At 43.4% G+C, this 23,393-nt stretch overlaps 13 pseudogenes; all 13 read left to right on the top strand.

The window, feature by feature from the left end:
- Positions 1–1,373: 1,373 nt before the first annotated feature.
- Positions 1,374–1,638, top strand: LOC130289832 (U2 spliceosomal RNA; annotated as a pseudogene).
- A 1,468-nt stretch (positions 1,639–3,106) lies between these two features.
- LOC130289512 (U2 spliceosomal RNA) lies at positions 3,107–3,369 on the top strand (annotated as a pseudogene).
- A 1,460-nt stretch (positions 3,370–4,829) lies between these two features.
- LOC130286468 (U2 spliceosomal RNA) lies at positions 4,830–5,093 on the top strand (annotated as a pseudogene).
- Positions 5,094–6,557: 1,464 nt separating this feature from the next.
- LOC130286467 (U2 spliceosomal RNA) lies at positions 6,558–6,821 on the top strand (annotated as a pseudogene).
- A 1,472-nt stretch (positions 6,822–8,293) lies between these two features.
- On the top strand, positions 8,294–8,557 carry LOC130289847 (U2 spliceosomal RNA; annotated as a pseudogene).
- Positions 8,558–10,016: 1,459 nt separating this feature from the next.
- LOC130286466 (U2 spliceosomal RNA) lies at positions 10,017–10,280 on the top strand (annotated as a pseudogene).
- A 1,462-nt stretch (positions 10,281–11,742) lies between these two features.
- LOC130286465 (U2 spliceosomal RNA) lies at positions 11,743–12,006 on the top strand (annotated as a pseudogene).
- Positions 12,007–13,466: 1,460 nt separating this feature from the next.
- LOC130286464 (U2 spliceosomal RNA) lies at positions 13,467–13,730 on the top strand (annotated as a pseudogene).
- A 1,464-nt stretch (positions 13,731–15,194) lies between these two features.
- Positions 15,195–15,458, top strand: LOC130289882 (U2 spliceosomal RNA; annotated as a pseudogene).
- A 1,477-nt stretch (positions 15,459–16,935) lies between these two features.
- On the top strand, positions 16,936–17,199 carry LOC130289836 (U2 spliceosomal RNA; annotated as a pseudogene).
- A 1,475-nt stretch (positions 17,200–18,674) lies between these two features.
- On the top strand, positions 18,675–18,938 carry LOC130289825 (U2 spliceosomal RNA; annotated as a pseudogene).
- A 1,464-nt stretch (positions 18,939–20,402) lies between these two features.
- LOC130288481 (U2 spliceosomal RNA) lies at positions 20,403–20,666 on the top strand (annotated as a pseudogene).
- Positions 20,667–22,130: 1,464 nt separating this feature from the next.
- LOC130286463 (U2 spliceosomal RNA) lies at positions 22,131–22,394 on the top strand (annotated as a pseudogene).
- Positions 22,395–23,393: the final 999 nt, after the last annotated feature.

The following is a 23,393-nucleotide window of genomic DNA, read 5'->3' as shown; positions in this document are numbered from 1 at the left end:
GCACTGACTGGTTTATGAACGTCTATTCATTTAGCGTTTAATGACCATGTTTGCACACTGATTGGTGTAAAAAAATAAAATAAAACTAAATAATAATAATCTAGCACACCTGTGCAGGTTTGACATGACATGACAGGTAGCTGTCTTGTGGGTGGTGCTGAATCCTGTTAAATGACATGAGGGTCTCATGCCTATACACAAGGGTGTGTCATTGCTGTTGCTTGACCATGCATTGGTTTCTGTGGTCAGTGAATGATAAAAACAAAATTTACCATACATTGATGGATGGGAAATCCGCCGTGAGGCATTTGTTTTTAGAAACTGCTGCTCACAACCAATGTTGCAATGGAGTGTCTCCATCTGCTGGTGGTATTGGAAAGGCATTAGTGCTATGACAGGGTCTGAAGAAGAAGAAGAAGAAGACGGAAAAAAATATATATAAAAAGAAAAAGAGAGAGAGAGAGAGAGACTGACTTAGTGAGCGAGTGAGTGAGAGAGTGAGAGTGAGTGAGAGTGAATGAGTGAGGTGATTGAGTGAGTGAGTGAGTGAGTGAGAACAAATGAGTTAAAGCAAGTGAGTGAGAGAGATCGAATGAATGAAAGTCTGAATGACAGAAAGAAAAAAGGATGAAGAAAGAAGCATGAAGAAAAAAAAATGTATATGGAGTTGCTGACATGAGTGCAATCTACAAAGCCGTTGAGGCTGATCCTCATGGAGGATTATTGCACCAGGACCCTTAGCACTTTTAAAATGCCATTCAATGCCACGGGCTAGATGGTAAACTGCAGATGACCATGTTGTGGTAGTTACCATGGATACCAGAGTGATGTGTGAGCTAACACATAGGCCCAACAGATTCCAAGAAGGCCAGAATCACCAGCGGCACCACCATCGATTGTCAGGTCACCCGGATTCAGCAAATACCAGAGTCCAAAATGATGCAGGGTTTATACTGTTAATTTTCAGTTTATCGTTACAGTTGGTGTTATTCCATGTCGGAAGGGACGCAGCTACAGCCAGTGGGGTAACTAGAGACAGGCAGGCAGCTATGTGCAACAAAGGTAGGCGTGTTGTTTTCATATGCAGATCTGAAATATTGTCTTATATGCAAGAGGAGGAGTGATGGGGGTTCAGGCAAAAGCCAGGCTATGGATTGCATTGCTAAATGCTCCATCAGAGTGCAATGGTCGCCTGTCCTTTTTTTAAGTGATGATGTGGGTTTAGCCTGTGCTGTATGTATGTATGGGTGGCTGACTGCCACCCACCCAGAAAGTGTATGGGAGGCTGGTTGGCTGCCAGCCTTCCTTCCATTCCTATGAGTAATGTGAGTGCTCATGAAGGGGACATGGTTGGGTCCACCCCTTTCCCGGTTATCCCCTCTAGGCCTTTTGGCTTAGATCAAGTGTAAAAAAAGAAAGGATCTTGCGACAGATCGCATCCTGAGGCACGTTTTTTTTTTGTGTGAATACTTGCACTTGGGTGACTTGTGAGCACATACTGATACAATACGTTCCCTATCTGGGGACCATAAATTAAATGGATTTTGAGAAAGGGAGCTGATTTGGAAGCTTGCTTCTGTCGCCCTATGCATTGACCCGATGTGGCAGTATCTTCGGGTAGTGAACAGTGCACCACCCCATTCCAGTGTTAAACAAGAAAGATTCTCATTTAATCCTCCGTGGGTGAGAATTTGAGTTTGAGAATTGGAGACCAAAATGATGAGTTGCACTGACTGGTTTTATGAACGTCTATTCATTTAGCGTTTTAATGACCATGTTTGCACACTGATTGGTGTAAAAAAATAAAATAAAACTAAATAATAATAATCTAGCACACCTGTGCAGGTTTGACATGACATGACAGGTAGCTGTCTTGTGGGTGGTGCTGAATCCTGTTAAATGACATGAGGGTCTCATGCCTATACACAAGGGTGTGTCATTGCTGTTGCTTGACCATGCATTGGTTTCTGTGGTCAGTGAATGATAAAAAACAAAATTTACCATACATTGATGGATGGGAAATCCGCCGTGAGGCATTTGTTTTTAGAAACTGCTGCTCACAACCAATGTTGCAATGGAGTGTCTCCATCTGCTGGTGGTATTGGAAAGGCATTAGTGCTATGACAGGGTCTGAAGAAGAAGAAGAAGAAGACGGAAAAAAATATATATAAAAAGAAAAAGAGAGAGAGAGAGAGAGACTGACTTAGTGTGAGCGAGTGAGTGAGAGAGTGAGAGTGAGTGAGAGTGAATGAGTGTGAGTTGAGTGAGTGAGTGAGTGAGTGAGTGAGAACAAATGAGTTAAAGCAAGTGAGTGAGAGAGATCGAATGAATGAAAGTCTGAATGACAGAAAGAAAAAAGGATGAAGAAAGAAGCATGAAGAAAAAAAAATGTATATGGAGTTGCTGACATGAGTGCAATCTACAAAGCCGTTGAGGCTGATCCTCATGGGAGGATTATTGCACCAGGACCCTTAGCACTTTTAAAATGCCATTCAATGCCACGGGCTAGATGTAAACTGCAGATGACCATGTTGTGGTAGTTACCATGGATACCAGAGTGATGTGTGAGCTAACACATAGGCCCAACAGATTCCAAGAAGGCCAGAATCACCAGCGGCACCACCATCGATTGTCAGGTCACCCGGATTCAGCAAATACCAGAGTCCAAAATGATGCAGGTTTATACTGTTAATTTTCAGTTTATCGTTACAGTTGGTGTTATTCCATGTCGGAAGGGACGCAGCTACAGCCAGTGGGGTAACTAGAGACAGGCAGGCAGCTATGTGCAACAAAGGTAGGCGTGTTGTTTTCATATGCAGATCTGAAATATTGTCTTATATGCAAGAGGAGGAGTGATGGGGGTTCAGGCAAAAGCCAGGCTATGGATTGCATTGCTAAATGCTCCATCAGAGTGCAATGGTCGCCTGTCCTTTTTTTAAGTGATGATGTGGGTTTAGCCTGTGCTGTATGTATGTATGGGTGGCTGACTGCCACCCAACCCAGAAAGTGTATGGGAGGCTGGTTGGCTGCCAGCCTTCCTTCCATTCCTATGAGTAATGTGAGTGCTCATGAAGGGGACATGGTTGGGTCCACCCCTTTCCCGGTTATCCCCTCTAGGCCTTTTGGCTTAGATCAAGTGTAAAAAAAGAAAGGATCTTGCGACAGATCGCATCCTGAGGCACGTTTTTTTTTGTGTGAATACTTGCACTTGGGTGACTTGTGAGCACATACTGATACATACGTTCCCTATCTGGGGACCATAAATTAAATGGATTTTTGAGAAAGGGAGCTGATTGGAAGCTTGCTTCTGTCGCCCTATGCATTGACCCGATGTGGCAGTATCTTCGGGTAGTGAACAGTGCACCACCCCATTCCAGTGTTAAACAAGAAAGATTCTCATTTAATCCTCCGTGGGTGAGAATTTGAGTTTGAGAATTGGAGACCAAAATGATGAGTTGCACTGACTGGTTTATGAACGTCTATTCATTTAGCGTTTTAATGACCATGTTTGCACACTGATTGGTGTAAAAAAATAAAATAAAACTAAATAATAATAATCTAGCACACCTGTGCAGGTTTGACATGACATGACAGGTAGCTGTCTTGTGGGTGGTGCTGAATCCTGTTAAATGACATGAGGGTCTCATGCCTATACACAAGGGTGTGTCATTGCTGTTGCTTGACCATGCATTGGTTTCTGTGGTCAGTGAATGATAAAAACAAAATTTACCATACATTGATGGATGGGAAATCCGCCGTGAGGCATTTGTTTTTAGAAACTGCTGCTCACAACCAATGTTGCAATGGAGTGTCTCCATCTGCTGGTGGTATTGGAAAGGCATTAGTGCTATGACAGGGTCTGAAGAAGAAGAAGAAGAAGACGGAAAAAAATATATATAAAAAGAAAAAGAGAGAGAGAGAGAGAGACTGACTTAGTGAGCGAGTGAGTGAGAGAGTGAGAGTGAGTGAGAGTGAATGAGTGAGTGAGTGATTGAGTGAGTGAGTGAGTGAGAACAAATGAGTTAAAGCAAGTGAGTGAGAGAGATCGAATGAATGAAAGTCTGAATGACAGAAAGAAAAAAGGATGAAGAAAGAAGCATGAAGAAAAAAAAATGTATATGGAGTTGCTGACATGAGTGCAATCTACAAAGCCGTTGAGGCTGATCCTCATGGGAGGATTATTGCACCAGGACCCTTAGCACTTTTAAAATGCCATTCAATGCCACGGGCTAGATGTAAACTGCAGATGACCATGTTGTGGTAGTTACCATGGATACCAGAGTGATGTGTGAGCTAACACATAGGCCCAACAGATTCCAAGAAGGCCAGAATCACCAGCGGCACCACCATCGATTGTCAGGTCACCCGGATTCAGCAAATACCAGAGTCCAAAATGATGCAGGTTTATACTGTTAATTTTCAGTTTATCGTTACAGTTGGTGTTATTCCATGTCGGAAGGGACGCAGCTACAGCCAGTGGGGTAACTAGAGACAGGCAGGCAGCTATGTGCAACAAAGGTAGGCGTGTTGTTTTCATATGCAGATCTGAAATATTGTCTTATATGCAAGAGGAGGAGTGATGGGGGTTCAGGCAAAAGCCAGGCTATGGATTGCATTGCTAAATGCTCCATCAGAGTGCAATGGTCGCCTGTCCTTTTTTTAAGTGATGATGTGGGTTTAGCCTGTGCTGTATGTATGTATGGGTGGCTGACTGCCACCCACCCAGAAAGTGTATGGGAGGCTGGTTGGCTGCCAGCCTTCCTTCCATTCCTATGAGTAATGTGAGTGCTCATGAAGGGGACATGGTTGGGTCCACCCCTTTCCCGGTTATCCCCTCTAGGCCTTTTGGCTTAGATCAAGTGTAAAAAAAGAAAGGATCTTGCGACAGATCGCATCCTGAGGCACGTTTTTTTTTGTGTGAATACTTGCACTTGGGTGACTTGTGAGCACATACTGATACATACGTTCCCTATCTGGGGACCATAAATTAAATGGATTTTTGAGAAAGGGAGCTGATTTGGAAGCTTGCTTCTGTCGCCCTATGCATTGACCCGATGTGGCAGTATCTTCGGGTAGTGAACAGTGCACCACCCCATTCCAGTGTTAAACAAGAAAGATTCTCATTTAATCCTCCGTGGGTGAGAATTTGAGTTTGAGAATTGGAGACCAAAATGATGAGTTGCACTGACTGGTTTATGAACGTCTATTCATTTAGCGTTTTAATGACCATGTTTGCACACTGATTGGTGTAAAAAAATAAAATAAAACTAAATAATAATAATCTAGCACACCTGTGCAGGTTTGACATGACATGACAGGTAGCTGTCTTGTGGGTGGTGCTGAATCCTGTTAAATGACATGAGGGTCTCATGCCTATACACAAGGGTGTGTCATTGCTGTTGCTTGACCATGCATTGGTTTCTGTGGTCAGTGAATGATAAAAACAAAATTTACCATACATTGATGGATGGGAAATCCGCCGTGAGGCATTTGTTTTTAGAAACTGCTGCTCACAACCAATGTTGCAATGGAGTGTCTCCATCTGCTGGTGGTATTGGAAAGGCATTAGTGCTATGACAGGGTCTGAAGAAGAAGAAGAAGAAGACGGAAAAAAATATATATAAAAAGAAAAAGAGAGAGAGAGAGAGAGACTGACTTAGTGAGCGAGTGAGTGAGAGAGTGAGAGTGAGTGAGAGTGAATGAGTGAGTGAGTGATTGAGTGAGTGAGTGAGTGAGTGAGAACAAATGAGTTAAAGCAAGTGAGTGAGAGAGATCGAATGAATGAAAGTCTGAATGACAGAAAGAAAAAAGGATGAAGAAAGAAGCATGAAGAAAAAAAAATGTATATGGAGTTGCTGACATGAGTGCAATCTACAAAGCCGTTGAGGCTGATCCTCATGGGAGGATTATTGCACCAGGACCCTTAGCACTTTTAAAATGCCATTCAATGCCACGGGCTAGATGTAAACTGCAGATGACCATGTTGTGGTAGTTACCATGGATACCAGAGTGATGTGTGAACTAACACATAGGCCCAACAGATTCCAAGAAGGCCAGAATCACCAGCGGCACCACCATCGATTGTCAGGTCACCCGGATTCAGCAAATACCAGAGTCCAAAATGATGCAGGTTTATACTGTTAATTTTCAGTTTATCGTTACAGTTGGTGTTATTCCATGTCGGAAGGGACGCAGCTACAGCCAGTGGGGTAACTAGAGACAGGCAGGCAGCTATGTGCAACAAAGGTAGGCGTGTTGTTTTCATATGCAGATCTGAAATATTGTCTTATATGCAAGAGGAGGAGTGATGGGGGTTCAGGCAAAAGCCAGGCTATGGATTGCATTGCTAAATGCTCCATCAGAGTGCAATGGTCGCCTGTCCTTTTTTTAAGTGATGATGTGGGTTTAGCCTGTGCTGTATGTATGTATGGGTGGCTGACTGCCACCCACCCAGAAAGTGTATGGGAGGCTGGTTGGCTGCCAGCCTTCCTTCCATTCCTATGAGTAATGTGAGTGCTCATGAAGGGGACATGGTTGGGTCCACCCCTTTCCCGGTTATCCCCTCTAGGCCTTTTGGCTTAGATCAAGTGTAAAAAAAGAAAGGATCTTGCGACAGATCGCATCCTGAGGCACGTTTTTTTTTGTGTGAATACTTGCACTTGGGTGACTTGTGAGCACATACTGATACATACGTTCCCTATCTGGGGACCATAAATTAAATGGATTTTTGAGAAAGGGAGCTGATTTGGAAGCTTGCTTCTGTCGCCCTATGCATTGACCCGATGTGGCAGTATCTTCGGGTAGTGAACAGTGCACCACCCCATTCCAGTGTTAAACAAGAAAGATTCTCATTTAATCCTCCGTGGGTGAGAATTTGAGTTTGAGAATTGGAGACCAAAATGATGAGTTGCACTGACTGGTTTATGAACGTCTATTCATTTAGCGTTTTAATGACCATGTTTGCACACTGATTGGTGTAAAAAAATAAAATAAAACTAAATAATAATAATCTAGCACACCTGTGCAGGTTTGACATGACATGACAGGTAGCTGTCTTGTGGGTGGTGCTGAATCCTGTTAAATGACATGAGGGTCTCATGCCTATACACAAGGGTGTGTCATTGCTGTTGCTTGACCATGCATTGGTTTCTGTGGTCAGTGAATGATAAAAACAAAATTTACCATACATTGATGGATGGGAAATCCGCCGTGAGGCATTTGTTTTTAGAAACTGCTGCTCACAACCAATGTTGCAATGGAGTGTCTCCATCTGCTGGTGGTATTGGAAAGGCATTAGTGCTATGACAGGGTCTGAAGAAGAAGAAGAAGAAGACGGAAAAAAATATATATAAAAAGAAAAAGAGAGAGAGAGAGAGAGACTGACTTAGTGAGCGAGTGAGTGAGAGAGTGAGAGTGAGTGAGAGTGAATGAGTGAGTGAGTGATTGAGTGAGTGAGTGAGTGAGTGAGTGAGTGAGAACAAATGAGTTAAAGCAAGTGAGTGAGAGAGATCGAATGAATGAAAGTCTGAATGACAGAAAGAAAAAAGGATGAAGAAAGAAGCATGAAGAAAAAAAAATGTATATGGAGTTGCTGACATGAGTGCAATCTACAAAGCCGTTGAGGCTGATCCTCATGGGAGGATTATTGCACCAGGACCCTTAGCACTTTTAAAATGCCATTCAATGCCACGGGCTAGATGTAAACTGCAGATGACCATGTTGTGGTAGTTACCATGGATACCAGAGTGATGTGTGAGCTAACACATAGGCCCAACAGATTCCAAGAAGGCCAGAATCACCAGCGGCACCACCATCGATTGTCAGGTCACCCGGATTCAGCAAATACCAGAGTCCAAAATGATGCAGGTTTATACTGTTAATTTTCAGTTTATCGTTACAGTTGGTGTTATTCCATGTCGGAAGGGACGCAGCTACAGCCAGTGGGGTAACTAGAGACAGGCAGGCAGCTATGTGCAACAAAGGTAGGCGTGTTGTTTTCATATGCAGATCTGAAATATTGTCTTATATGCAAGAGGAGGAGTGATGGGGGTTCAGGCAAAAGCCAGGCTATGGATTGCATTGCTAAATGCTCCATCAGAGTGCAATGGTCGCCTGTCCTTTTTTTAAGTGATGATGTGGGTTTAGCCTGTGCTGTATGTATGTATGGGTGGCTGACTGCCACCCACCCAGAAAGTGTATGGGAGGCTGGTTGGCTGCCAGCCTTCCTTCCATTCCTATGAGTAATGTGAGTGCTCATGAAGGGGACATGGTTGGGTCCACCCCTTTCCCGGTTATCCCCTCTAGGCCTTTTGGCTTAGATCAAGTGTAAAAAAAGAAAGGATCTTGCGACATATCGCATCCTGAGGCACGTTTTTTTTTGTGTGAATACTTGCACTTGGGTGACTTGTGAGCACATACTGATACATACGTTCCCTATCTGGGGACCATAAATTAAATGGATTTTTGAGAAAGGGAGCTGATTTGGAAGCTTGCTTCTGTCGCCCTATGCATTGACCCGATGTGGCAGTATCTTCGGGTAGTGAACAGTGCACCACCCCATTCCAGTGTTAAACAAGAAAGATTCTCATTTAATCCTCCGTGGGTGAGAATTTGAGTTTGAGAATTGGAGACCAAAATGATGAGTTGCACTGACTGGTTTATGAACGTCTATTCATTTAGCGTTTTAATGACCATGTTTGCACACTGATTGGTGTAAAAAAATAAAATAAAACTAAATAATAATAATCTAGCACACCTGTGCAGGTTTGACATGACATGACAGGTAGCTGTCTTGTGGGTGGTGCTGAATCCTGTTAAATGACATGAGGGTCTCATGCCTATACACAAGGGTGTGTCATTGCTGTTGCTTGACCATGCATTGGTTTCTGTGGTCAGTGAATGATAAAAACAAAATTTACCATACATTGATGGATGGGAAATCCGCCGTGAGGCATTTGTTTTTAGAAACTGCTGCTCACAACCAATGTTGCAATGGAGTGTCTCCATCTGCTGGTGGTATTGGAAAGGCATTAGTGCTATGACAGGGTCTGAAGAAGAAGAAGAAGAAGACGGAAAAAAATATATATAAAAAGAAAAAGAGAGAGAGAGAGAGAGACTGACTTAGTGAGCGAGTGAGTGAGAGAGTGAGAGTGAGTGAGAGTGAATGAGTGAGTGAGTGATTGAGTGAGTGAGTGAGTGAGAACAAATGAGTTAAAGCAAGTGAGTGAGAGAGATCGAATGAATGAAAGTCTGAATGACAGAAAGAAAAAAGGATGAAGAAAGAAGCATGAAGAAAAAAAATGTATATGGAGTTGCTGACATGAGTGCAATCTACAAAGCCGTTGAGGCTGATCCTCATGGGAGGATTATTGCACCAGGACCCTTAGCACTTTTAAAATGCCATTCAATGCCACGGGCTAGATGTAAACTGCAGATGACCATGTTGTGGTAGTTACCATGGATACCAGAGTGATGTGTGAGCTAACACATAGGCCCAACAGATTCCAAGAAGGCCAGAATCACCAGCGGCACCACCATCGATTGTCAGGTCACCCGGATTCAGCAAATACCAGAGTCCAAAATGATGCAGGTTTATACTGTTAATTTTCAGTTTATCGTTACAGTTGGTGTTATTCCATGTCGGAAGGGACGCAGCTACAGCCAGTGGGGTAACTAGAGACAGGCAGGCAGCTATGTGCAACAAAGGTAGGCGTGTTGTTTTCATATGCAGATCTGAAATATTGTCTTATATGCAAGAGGAGGAGTGATGGGGGTTCAGGCAAAAGCCAGGCTATGGATTGCATTGCTAAATGCTCCATCAGAGTGCAATGGTCGCCTGTCCTTTTTTTAAGTGATGATGTGGGTTTAGCCTGTGCTGTATGTATGTATGGGTGGCTGACTGCCACCCACCCAGAAAGTGTATGGGAGGCTGGTTGGCTGCCAGCCTTCCTTCCATTCCTATGAGTAATGTGAGTGCTCATGAAGGGGACATGGTTGGGTCCACCCCTTTCCCGGTTATCCCCTCTAGGCCTTTTGGCTTAGATCAAGTGTAAAAAAAGAAAGGATCTTGCGACAGATCGCATCCTGAGGCACGTTTTTTTTTGTGTGAATACTTGCACTTGGGTGACTTGTGAGCACATACTGATACATACGTTCCCTATCTGGGGACCATAAATTAAATGGATTTTTGAGAAAGGGAGCTGATTTGGAAGCTTGCTTCTGTCGCCCTATGCATTGACCCGATGTGGCAGTATCTTCGGGTAGTGAACAGTGCACCACCCCATTCCAGTGTTAAACAAGAAAGATTCTCATTTAATCCTCCGTGGGTGAGAATTTGAGTTTGAGAATTGGAGACCAAAATGATGAGTTGCACTGACTGGTTTATGAACGTCTATTCATTTAGCGTTTTAATGACCATGTTTGCACACTGATTGGTGTAAAAAAATAAAATAAAACTAAATAATAATAATCTAGCACACCTGTGCAGGTTTGACATGACATGACAGGTAGCTGTCTTGTGGGTGGTGCTGAATCCTGTTAAATGACATGAGGGTCTCATGCCTATACACAAGGGTGTGTCATTGCTGTTGCTTGACCATGCATTGGTTTCTGTGGTCAGTGAATGATAAAAACAAAATTTACCATACATTGATGGATGGGAAATCCGCCGTGAGGCATTTGTTTTTAGAAACTGCTGCTCACAACCAATGTTGCAATGGAGTGTCTCCATCTGCTGGTGGTATTGGAAAGGCATTAGTGCTATGACAGGGTCTGAAGAAGAAGAAGAAGAAGACGGAAAAAAATATATATAAAAAGAAAAAGAGAGAGAGAGAGAGAGACTGACTTAGTGAGCGAGTGAGTGAGAGAGTGAGTGAGAGTGAATGAGTGAGTGATTGAGTGAGTGAGTGAGTGAGTGAGTGAGTGAGAACAAATGAGTTAAAGCAAGTGAGTGAGAGAGATCGAATGAATGAAAGTCTGAATGACAGAAAGAAAAAAGGATGAAGAAAGAAGCATGAAGAAAAAAAAATGTATATGGAGTTGCTGACATGAGTGCAATCTACAAAGCCGTTGAGGCTGATCCTCATGGGAGGATTATTGCACCAGGACCCTTAGCACTTTTAAAATGCCATTCAATGCCACGGGCTAGATGTAAACTGCAGATGACCATGTTGTGGTAGTTACCATGGATACCAGAGTGATGTGTGAGCTAACACATAGGCCCAACAGATTCCAAGAAGGCCAGAATCACCAGCGGCACCACCATCGATTGTCAGGTCACCCGGATTCAGCAAATACCAGAGTCCAAAATGATGCAGGTTTATACTGTTAATTTTCAGTTTATCGTTACAGTTGGTGTTATTCCATGTCGGAAGGGACGCAGCTACAGCCAGTGGGGTAACTAGAGACAGGCAGGCAGCTATGTGCAACAAAGGTAGGCGTGTTGTTTTCATATGCAGATCTGAAATATTGTCTTATATGCAAGAGGAGGAGTGATGGGGGTTCAGGCAAAAGCCAGGCTATGGATTGCATTGCTAAATGCTCCATCAGAGTGCAATGGTCGCCTGTCCTTTTTTTAAGTGATGATGTGGGTTTAGCCTGTGCTGTATGTATGTATGGGTGGCTGACTGCCACCCACCCAGAAAGTGTATGGGAGGCTGGTTGGCTGCCAGCCTTCCTTCCATTCCTATGAGTAATGTGAGTGCTCATGAAGGGGACATGGTTGGGTCCACCCCTTTCCCGGTTATCCCCTCTAGGCCTTTTGGCTTAGATCAAGTGTAAAAAAAGAAAGGATCTTGCGACAGATCGCATCCTGAGGCACGTTTTTTTTTGTGTGAATACTTGCACTTGGGTGACTTGTGAGCACATACTGATACATACGTTCCCTATCTGGGGACCATAAATTAAATGGATTTTTGAGAAAGGGAGCTGATTTGGAAGCTTGCTTCTGTCGCCCTATGCATTGACCCGATGTGGCAGTATCTTCGGGTAGTGAACAGTGCACCACCCCATTCCAGTGTTAAACAAGAAAGATTCTCATTTAATCCTCCGTGGGTGAGAATTTGAGTTTGAGAATTGGAGACCAAAATGATGAGTTGCACTGACTGGTTTATGAACGTCTATTCATTTAGCGTTTTAATGACCATGTTTGCACACTGATTGGTGTAAAAAAATAAAATAAAACTAAATAATAATAATCTAGCACACCTGTGCAGGTTTGACATGACATGACAGGTAGCTGTCTTGTGGGTGGTGCTGAATCCTGTTAAATGACATGAGGGTCTCATGCCTATACACAAGGGTGTGTCATTGCTGTTGCTTGACCATGCATTGGTTTCTGTGGTCAGTGAATGATAAAAACAAAATTTACCATACATTGATGGATGGGAAATCCGCCGTGAGGCATTTGTTTTTAGAAACTGCTGCTCACAACCAATGTTGCAATGGAGTGTCTCCATCTGCTGGTGGTATTGGAAAGGCATTAGTGCTATGACAGGGTCTGAAGAAGAAGAAGAAGAAGACGGAAAAAAATATATATAAAAAGAAAAAGAGAGAGAGAGAGACTGACTTAGTGAGCGAGTGAGTGAGAGAGTGAGAGTGAGTGAGAGTGAATGAGTGAGTGAGTGATTGAGTGAGTGAGTGAGTGAGTGAGAACAAATGAGTTAAAGCAAGTGAGTGAGAGAGATCGAATGAATGAAAGTCTGAATGACAGAAAGAAAAAAGGATGAAGAAAGAAGCATGAAGAAAAAAAAATGTATATGGAGTTGCTGACATGAGTGCAATCTACAAAGCCGTTGAGGCTGATCCTCATGGGAGGATTATTGCACCAGGACCCTTAGCACTTTTAAAATGCCATTCAATGCCACGGGCTAGATGTAAACTGCAGATGACCATGTTGTGGTAGTTACCATGGATACCAGAGTGATGTGTGAACTAACACATAGGCCCAACAGATTCCAAGAAGGCCAGAATCACCAGCGGCACCACCATCGATTGTCAGGTCACCCGGATTCAGCAAATACCAGAGTCCAAAATGATGCAGGTTTATACTGTTAATTTTCAGTTTATCGTTACAGTTGGTGTTATTCCATGTCGGAAGGGACGCAGCTACAGCCAGTGGGGTAACTAGAGACAGGCAGGCAGCTATGTGCAACAAAGGTAGGCGTGTTGTTTTCATATGCAGATCTGAAATATTGTCTTATATGCAAGAGGAGGAGTGATGGGGGTTCAGGCAAAAGCCAGGCTATGGATTGCATTGCTAAATGCTCCATCAGAGTGCAATGGTCGCCTGTCCTTTTTTTAAGTGATGATGTGGGTTTAGCCTGTGCTGTATGTATGTATGGGTGGCTGACTGCCACCCACCCAGAAAGTGTATGGGAGGCTGGTTGGCTGCCAGCCTTCCTTCCATTCCTATGAGTAATGTGAGTGCTCATGAAGGGGACATGGTTGGGTCCACCCCTTTCCCGGTTATCCCCTCTAGGCCTTTTGGCTTAGATCAAGTGTAAAAAAAGAAAGGATCTTGCGACAGATCGCATCCTGAGGCACGTTTTTTTTTGTGTGAATACTTGCACTTGGGTGACTTGTGAGCACATACTGATACATACGTTCCCTATCTGGGGACCATAAATTAAATGGATTTTTGAGAAAGGGAGCTGATTTGGAAGCTTGCTTCTGTCGCCCTATGCATTGACCCGATGTGGCAGTATCTTCGGGTAGTGAACAGTGCACCACCCCATTCCAGTGTTAAACAAGAAAGATTCTCATTTAATCCTCCGTGGGTGAGAATTTGAGTTTGAGAATTGGAGACCAAAATGATGAGTTGCACTGACTGGTTTATGAACGTCTATTCATTTAGCGTTTTAATGACCATGTTTGCACACTGATTGGTGTAAAAAAATAAAATAAAACTAAATAATAATAATCTAGCACACCTGTGCAGGTTTGACATGACATGACAGGTAGCTGTCTTGTGGGTGGTGCTGAATCCTGTTAAATGACATGAGGGTCTCATGCCTATACACAAGGGTGTGTCATTGCTGTTGCTTGACCATGCATTGGTTTCTGTGGTCAGTGAATGATAAAAACAAAATTTACCATACATTGATGGATGGGAAATCCGCCGTGAGGCATTTGTTTTTAGAAACTGCTGCTCACAACCAATGTTGCAATGGAGTGTCTCCATCTGCTGGTGGTATTGGAAAGGCATTAGTGCTATGACAGGGTCTGAAGAAGAAGAAGAAGAAGACGGAAAAAAATATATATAAAAAGAAAAAGAGAGAGAGAGAGAGAGACTGACTTAGTGAGCGAGTGAGTGAGAGAGTGAGAGTGAGTGAGAGTGAATGAGTGAGTGAGTGATTGAGTGAGTGAGTGAGTGAGTGAGAACAAATGAGTTAAAGCAAGTGAGTGAGAGAGATCGAATGAATGAAAGTCTGAATGACAGAAAGAAAAAAGGATGAAGAAAGAAGCATGAAGAAAAAAAAATGTATATGGAGTTGCTGACATGAGTGCAATCTACAAAGCCGTTGAGGCTGATCCTCATGGGAGGATTATTGCACCAGGACCCTTAGCACTTTTAAAATGCCATTCAATGCCACGGGCTAGATGTAAACTGCAGATGACCATGTTGTGGTAGTTACCATGGATACCAGAGTGATGTGTGAGCTAACACATAGGCCCAACAGATTCCAAGAAGGCCAGAATCACCAGCGGCACCACCATCGATTGTCAGGTCACCCGGATTCAGCAAATACCAGAGTCCAAAATGATGCAGGTTTATACTGTTAATTTTCAGTTTATCGTTACAGTTGGTGTTATTCCATGTCGGAAGGGACGCAGCTACAGCCAGTGGGGTAACTAGAGACAGGCAGGCAGCTATGTGCAACAAAGGTAGGCGTGTTGTTTTCATATGCAGATCTGAAATATTGTCTTATATGCAAGAGGAGGAGTGATGGGGGTTCAGGCAAAAGCCAGGCTATGGATTGCATTGCTAAATGCTCCATCAGAGTGCAATGGTCGCCTGTCCTTTTTTTAAGTGATGATGTGGGTTTAGCCTGTGCTGTATGTATGTATGGGTGGCTGACTGCCACCCACCCAGAAAGTGTATGGGAGGCTGGTTGGCTGCCAGCCTTCCTTCCATTCCTATGAGTAATGTGAGTGCTCATGAAGGGGACATGGTTGGGTCCACCCCTTTCCCGGTTATCCCCTCTAGGCCTTTTGGCTTAGATCAAGTGTAAAAAAAGAAAGGATCTTGCGACAGATCGCATCCTGAGGCACGTTTTTTTTTGTGTGAATACTTGCACTTGGGTGACTTGTGAGCACATACTGATACATACGTTCCCTATCTGGGGACCATAAATTAAATGGATTTTTGAGAAAGGGAGCTGATTTGGAATCTTGCTTCTGTCGCCCTATGCATTGACCCGATGTGGCAGTATCTTCGGGTAGTGAACAGTGCACCACCCCATTCCAGTGTTAAACAAGAAAGATTCTCATTTAATCCTCCGTGGGTGAGAATTTGAGTTTGAGAATTGGAGACCAAAATGATGAGTTGCACTGACTGGTTTATGAACGTCTATTCATTTAGCGTTTTAATGACCATGTTTGCACACTGATTGGTGTAAAAAAATAAAATAAAACTAAATAATAATAATCTAGCACACCTGTGCAGGTTTGACATGACATGACAGGTAGCTGTCTTGTGGGTGGTGCTGAATCCTGTTAAATGACATGAGGGTCTCATGCCTATACACAAGGGTGTGTCATTGCTGTTGCTTGACCATGCATTGGTTTCTGTGGTCAGTGAATGATAAAAACAAAATTTACCATACATTGATGGATGGGAAATCCGCCGTGAGGCATTTGTTTTTAGAAACTGCTGCTCACAACCAATGTTGCAATGGAGTGTCTCCATCTGCTGGTGGTATTGGAAAGGCATTAGTGCTATGACAGGGTCTGAAGAAGAAGAAGAAGAAGAAGACGGAAAAAAATATATATAAAAAGAAAAAGAGAGAGAGAGAGAGAGAGACTGACTTAGTGAGCGAGTGAGTGAGAGAGTGAGAGTGAGTGAGAGTGAATGAGTGAGTGAGTGATTGAGTGAGTGAGTGAGTGAGTGAGTGAGTGAGAACAAATGAGTTAAAGCAAGTGAGTGAGAGAGATCGAATGAATGAAAGTCTGAATGACAGAAAGAAAAAAGGATGAAGAAAGAAGCATGAAGAAAAAAAAATGTATATGGAGTTGCTGACATGAGTGCAATCTACAAAGCCGTTGAGGCTGATCCTCATGGGAGGATTATTGCACCAGGACCCTTAGCACTTTTAAAATGCCATTCAATGCCACGGGCTAGATGTAAACTGCAGATGACCATGTTGTGGTAGTTACCATGGATACCAGAGTGATGTGTGAGCTAACACATAGGCCCAACAGATTCCAAGAAGGCCAGAATCACCAGCGGCACCACCATCGATTGTCAGGTCACCCGGATTCAGCAAATACCAGAGTCCAAAATGATGCAGGTTTATACTGTTAATTTTCAGTTTATCGTTACAGTTGGTGTTATTCCATGTCGGAAGGGACGCAGCTACAGCCAGTGGGGTAACTAGAGACAGGCAGGCAGCTATGTGCAACAAAGGTAGGCGTGTTGTTTTCATATGCAGATCTGAAATATTGTCTTATATGCAAGAGGAGGAGTGATGGGGGTTCAGGCAAAAGCCAGGCTATGGATTGCATTGCTAAATGCTCCATCAGAGTGCAATGGTCGCCTGTCCTTTTTTTAAGTGATGATGTGGGTTTAGCCTGTGCTGTATGTATGTATGGGTGGCTGACTGCCACCCACCCAGAAAGTGTATGGGAGGCTGGTTGGCTGCCAGCCTTCCTTCCATTCCTATGAGTAATGTGAGTGCTCATGAAGGGGACATGGTTGGGTCCACCCCTTTCCCGGTTATCCCCTCTAGGCCTTTTGGCTTAGATCAAGTGTAAAAAAAGAAAGGATCTTGCGACATATCGCATCCTGAGGCACGTTTTTTTTTGTGTGAATACTTGCACTTGGGTGACTTGTGAGCACATACTGATACATACGTTCCCTATCTGGGGACCATAAATTAAATGGATTTTTGAGAAAGGGAGCTGATTTGGAAGCTTGCTTCTGTCGCCCTATGCATTGACCCGATGTGGCAGTATCTTCGGGTAGTGAACAGTGCACCACCCCATTCCAGTGTTAAACAAGAAAGATTCTCATTTAATCCTCCGTGGGTGAGAATTTGAGTTTGAGAATTGGAGACCAAAATGATGAGTTGCACTGACTGGTTTATGAACGTCTATTCATTTAGCGTTTTAATGACCATGTTTGCACACTGATTGGTGTAAAAAAATAAAATAAAACTAAATAATAATAATCTAGCACACCTGTGCAGGTTTGACATGACATGACAGGTAGCTGTCTTGTGGGTGGTGCTGAATCCTGTTAAATGACATGAGGGTCTCATGCCTATACACAAGGGTGTGTCATTGCTGTTGCTTGACCATGCATTGGTTTCTGTGGTCAGTGAATGATAAAAACAAAATTTACCATACATTGATGGATGGGAAATCCGCCGTGAGGCATTTGTTTTTAGAAACTGCTGCTCACAACCAATGTTGCAATGGAGTGTCTCCATCTGCTGGTGGTATTGGAAAGGCATTAGTGCTATGACAGGGTCTGAAGAAGAAGAAGAAGAAGAAGACGGAAAAAAATATATATAAAAAGAAAAAGAGAGAGAGAGAGAGAGAGAGACTGACTTAGTGAGCGAGTGAGTGAGAGAGTGAGAGTGAGTGAGAGTGAATGAGTGAGTGAGTGATTGAGTGAGTGAGTGAGTGAGTGAGTGAGAACAAATGAGTTAAAGCAAGTGAGTGAGAGAGATCGAATGAATGAAAGTCTGAATGACAGAAAGAAAAAAGGATGAAGAAAGAAGCATGAAGAAAAAAAAATGTATATGGAGTTGCTGACATGAGTGCAATCTACAAAGCCGTTGAGGCTGATCCTCATGGGAGGATTATTGCACCAGGACCCTTAGCACTTTTAAAATGCCATTCAATGCCACGGGCTAGATGTAAACTGCAGATGACCATGTTGTGGTAGTTACCATGGATACCAGAGTGATGTGTGAGCTAACACATAGGCCCAACAGATTCCAAGAAGGCCAGAATCACCAGCGGCACCACCATCGATTGTCAGGTCACCCGGATTCAGCAAATACCAGAGTCCAAAATGATGCAGGTTTATACTGTTAATTTTCAGTTTATCGTTACAGTTGGTGTTATTCCATGTCGGAAGGGACGCAGCTACAGCCAGTGGGGTAACTAGAGACAGGCAGGCAGCTATGTGCAACAAAGGTAGGCGTGTTGTTTTCATATGCAGATCTGAAATATTGTCTTATATGCAAGAGGAGGAGTGATGGGGGTTCAGGCAAAAGCCAGGCTATGGATTGCATTGCTAAATGCTCCATCAGAGTGCAATGGTCGCCTGTCCTTTTTTTAAGTGATGATGTGGGTTTAGCCTGTGCTGTATGTATGTATGGGTGGCTGACTGCCACCCACCCAGAAAGTGTATGGGAGGCTGGTTGGCTGCCAGCCTTCCTTCCATTCCTATGAGTAATGTGAGTGCTCATGAAGGGGACATGGTTGGGTCCACCCCTTTCCCGGTTATCCCCTCTAGGCCTTTTGGCTTAGATCAAGTGTAAAAAAAGAAAGGATCTTGCGACATATCGCATCCTGAGGCACGTTTTTTTTTGTGTGAATACTTGCACTTGGGTGACTTGTGAGCACATACTGATACATACGTTCCCTATCTGGGGACCATAAATTAAATGGATTTTTGAGAAAGGGAGCTGATTTGGAAGCTTGCTTCTGTCGCCCTATGCATTGACCCGATGTGGCAGTATCTTCGGGTAGTGAACAGTGCACCACCCCATTCCAGTGTTAAACAAGAAAGATTCTCATTTAATCCTCCGTGGGTGAGAATTTGAGTTTGAGAATTGGAGACCAAAATGATGAGTTGCACTGACTGGTTTATGAACGTCTATTCATTTAGCGTTTTAATGACCATGTTTGCACACTGATTGGTGTAAAAAAATAAAATAAAACTAAATAATAATAATCTAGCACACCTGTGCAGGTTTGACATGACATGACAGGTAGCTGTCTTGTGGGTGGTGCTGAATCCTGTTAAATGACATGAGGGTCTCATGCCTATACACAAGGGTGTGTCATTGCTGTTGCTTGACCATGCATTGGTTTCTGTGGTCAGTGAATGATAAAAACAAAATTTACCATACATTGATGGATGGGAAATCCGCCGTGAGGCATTTGTTTTTAGAAACTGCTGCTCACAACCAATGTTGCAATGGAGTGTCTCCATCTGCTGGTGGTATTGGAAAGGCATTAGTGCTATGACAGGGTCTGAAGAAGAAGAAGAAGAAGACGGAAAAAAATATATATAAAAAGAAAAAGAGAGAGAGAGAGAGAGACTGACTTAGTGAGCGAGTGAGTGAGAGAGTGAGAGTGAGTGAGAGTGAATGAGTGAGTGAGTGATTGAGTGAGTGAGTGAGTGAGTGAGAACAAATGAGTTAAAGCAAGTGAGTGAGAGAGATCGAATGAATGAAAGTCTGAATGACAGAAAGAAAAAAGGATGAAGAAAGAAGCATGAAGAAAAAAAAATGTATATGGAGTTGCTGACATGAGTGCAATCTACAAAGCCGTTGAGGCTGATCCTCATGGGAGGATTATTGCACCAGGACCCTTAGCACTTTTAAAATGCCATTCAATGCCACGGGCTAGATGTAAACTGCAGATGACCATGTTGTGGTAGTTACCATGGATACCAGAGTGATGTGTGAGCTAACACATAGGCCCAACAGATTCCAAGAAGGCCAGAATCACCAGCGGCACCACCATCGATTGTCAGGTCACCCGGATTCAGCAAATACCAGAGTCCAAAATGATGCAGGTTTATACTGTTAATTTTCAGTTTATCGTTACAGTTGGTGTTATTCCATGTCGGAAGGGACGCAGCTACAGCCAGTGGGGTAACTAGAGACAGGCAGGCAGCTATGTGCAACAAAGGTAGGCGTGTTGTTTTCATATGCAGATCTGAAATATTGTCTTATATGCAAGAGGAGGAGTGATGGGGGTTCAGGCAAAAGCCAGGCTATGGATTGCATTGCTAAATGCTCCATCAGAGTGCAATGGTCGCCTGTCCTTTTTTTAAGTGATGATGTGGGTTTAGCCTGTGCTGTATGTATGTATGGGTGGCTGACTGCCACCCAACCAGAAAGTGTATGGGAGGCTGGTTGGCTGCCAGCCTTCCTTCCATTCCTATGAGTAATGTGAGTGCTCATGAAGGGGACATGGTTGGGTCCACCCCTTTCCCGGTTATCCCCTCTAGGCCTTTTGGCTTAGATCAAGTGTAAAAAAAGAAAGGATCTTGCGACAGATCGCATCCTGAGGCACGTTTTTTTTTGTGTGAATACTTGCACTTGGGTGACTTGTGAGCACATACTGATACATATGTTCCCTATCTGGGGACCATAAATTAAATGGATTTTTGAGAAACGGAGCTGATTTGGAAGCTTGCTTCTGTCGCCCTATGCATTGACCCGATGTGGCAGTATCTTCGGGTAGTGAACAGTGCACCACCCCATTCCAGTGTTAAACAAGAAAGATTCTCATTTAATCCTCCGTGGGTGAGAATTTGAGTTTGAGAATTGGAGACCAAAATGATGAGTTGCACTGACTGGTTTATGAACGTCTATTCATTTAGCGTTTTAATGACCATGTTTGCACACTGATTGGTGTAAAAAAATAAAATAAAACTAAATAATAATAATCTAGCACACCTGTGCAGGTTTGACATGACATGACAGGTAGCTGTCTTGTGGGTGGTGCTGAATCCTGTTAAATGACATGAGGGTCTCATGCCTATACACAAGGGTGTGTCATTGCTGTTGCTTGACCATGCATTGGTTTCTGTGGTCAGTGAATGATAAAAACAAAATTTACCATACATTGATGGATGGGAAATCCGCCGTGAGGCATTTGTTTTTAGAAACTGCTGCTCACAACCAATGTTGCAATGGAGTGTCTCCATCTGCTGGTGGTATTGGAAAGGCATTAGTGCTATGACAGGGTCTGAAGAAGAAGAAGAAGAAGACGGAAAAAAATATATATAAAAAGAAAAAGAGAGAGAGAGAGAGAGACTGACTTAGTGAGCGAGTGAGTGAGAGAGTGAGAGTGAGTGAGAGTGAATGAGTGAGTGAGTGATTGAGTGAGTGAGTGAGTGAGTGAGAACAAATGAGTTAAAGCAAGTGAGTGAGAGAGATCGAATGAATGAAAGTCTGAATGACAGAAAGAAAAAAGGATGAAGAAAGAAGCATGAAGAAAAAAAAATGTATATGGAGTTGCTGACATGAGTGCAATCTACAAAGCCGTTGAGGCTGATCCTCATGGGAGGATTATTGCACCAGGACCCTTAGCACTTTTAAAATGCCATTCAATGCCACGGGCTAGATGTAAACTGCAGATGACCATGTTGTGGTAGTTACCATGGATACCAGAGTGATGTGTGAGCTAACACATAGGCCCAACAGATTCCAAGAAGGCCAGAATCACCAGCGGCACCACCATCGATTGTCAGGTCACCCGGATTCAGCAAATACCAGAGTCCAAAATGATGCAGGTTTATACTGTTAATTTTCAGTTTATCGTTACAGTTGGTGTTATTCCATGTCGGAAGGGACGCAGCTACAGCCAGTGGGGTAACTAGAGACAGGCAGGCAGCTATGTGCAACAAAGGTAGGCGTGTTGTTTTCATATGCAGATCTGAAATATTGTCTTATATGCAAGAGGAGGAGTGATGGGGGTTCAGGCAAAAGCCAGGCTATGGATTGCATTGCTAAATGCTCCATCAGAGTGCAATGGTCGCCTGTCCTTTTTTTAAGTGATGATGTGGGTTTAGCCTGTGCTGTATGTATGTATGGGTGGCTGACTGCCACCCACCCAGAAAGTGTATGGGAGGCTGGTTGGCTGCCAGCCTTCCTTCCATTCCTATGAGTAATGTGAGTGCTCATGAAGGGGACATGGTTGGGTCCACCCCTTTGCCGGTTATCCCCTCTAGGCCTTTTGGCTTAGATCAAGTGTAAAAAAAGAAAGGATCTTGCGACAGATCGCATCCTGAGGCACGTTTTTTTTTGTGTGAATACTTGCACTTGGGTGACTTGTGAGCACATACTGATACATACGTTCCCTATCTGGGGACCATAAATTAAATGGATTTTTGAGAAAGGGAGCTGATTTGGAAGCTTGCTTCTGTCGCCCTATGCATTGACCCGATGTGGCAGTATCTTCGGGTAGTGAACAGTGCACCACCCCATTCCAGTGTTAAACAAGAAAGATTCTCATTTAATCCTCCGTGGGTGAGAATTTGAGTTTGAGAATTGGAGACCAAAATGATGAGTTGCACTGACTGGTTTATGAACGTCTATTCATTTAGCGTTTTAATGACCATGTTTGCACACTGATTGGTGTAAAAAAATAAAATAAAACTAAATAATAATAATCTAGCACACCTGTGCAGGTTTGACATGACATGACAGGTAGCTGTCTTGTGGGTGGTGCTGAATCCTGTTAAATGACATGAGGGTCTCATGCCTATACACAAGGGTGTGTCATTGCTGTTGCTTGACCATGCATTGGTTTCTGTGGTCAGTGAATGATAAAAACAAAATTTACCATACATTGATGGATGGGAAATCCGCCGTGAGGCATTTGTTTTTAGAAACTGCTGCTCACAACCAATGTTGCAATGGAGTGTCTCCATCTGCTGGTGGTATTGGAAAGGCATTAGTGCTATGACAGGGTCTGAAGAAGAAGAAGAAGAAGACGGAAAAAAATATATATAAAAAGAAAAAGAGAGAGAGAGAGAGAGACTGACTTAGTGAGCGAGTGAGTGAGAGAGTGAGAGTGAGTGAGAGTGAATGAGTGAGTGAGTGATTGAGTGAGTGAGTGAGTGAGTGAGAACAAATGAGTTAAAGCAAGTGAGTGAGAGAGATCGAATGAATGAAAGTCTGAATGACAGAAAGAAAAAAGGATGAAGAAAGAAGCATGAAGAAAAAAAAATGTATATGGAGTTGCTGACATGAGTGCAATCTACAAAGCCGTTGAGGCTGATCCTCATGGGAGGATTATTGCACCAGGACCCTTAGCACTTTTAAAATGCCATTCAATGCCACGGGCTAGATGTAAACTGCAGATGACCATGTTGTGGTAGTTACCATGGATACCAGAGTGATGTGTGAGCTAACACATAGGCCCAACAGATTCCAAGAAGGCCAGAATCACCAGCGGCACCACCATCGATTGTCAGGTCA

Source organism: Hyla sarda, chromosome 8 (genome assembly GCF_029499605.1).
Source record: "Hyla sarda isolate aHylSar1 chromosome 8, aHylSar1.hap1, whole genome shotgun sequence".
NCBI lineage: Eukaryota > Metazoa > Chordata > Amphibia > Anura > Hylidae > Hyla > Hyla sarda.
The sequence above is the reverse complement of the archived record's forward strand: the minus strand, read 5'-3'. Positions and strand labels throughout refer to the sequence as shown.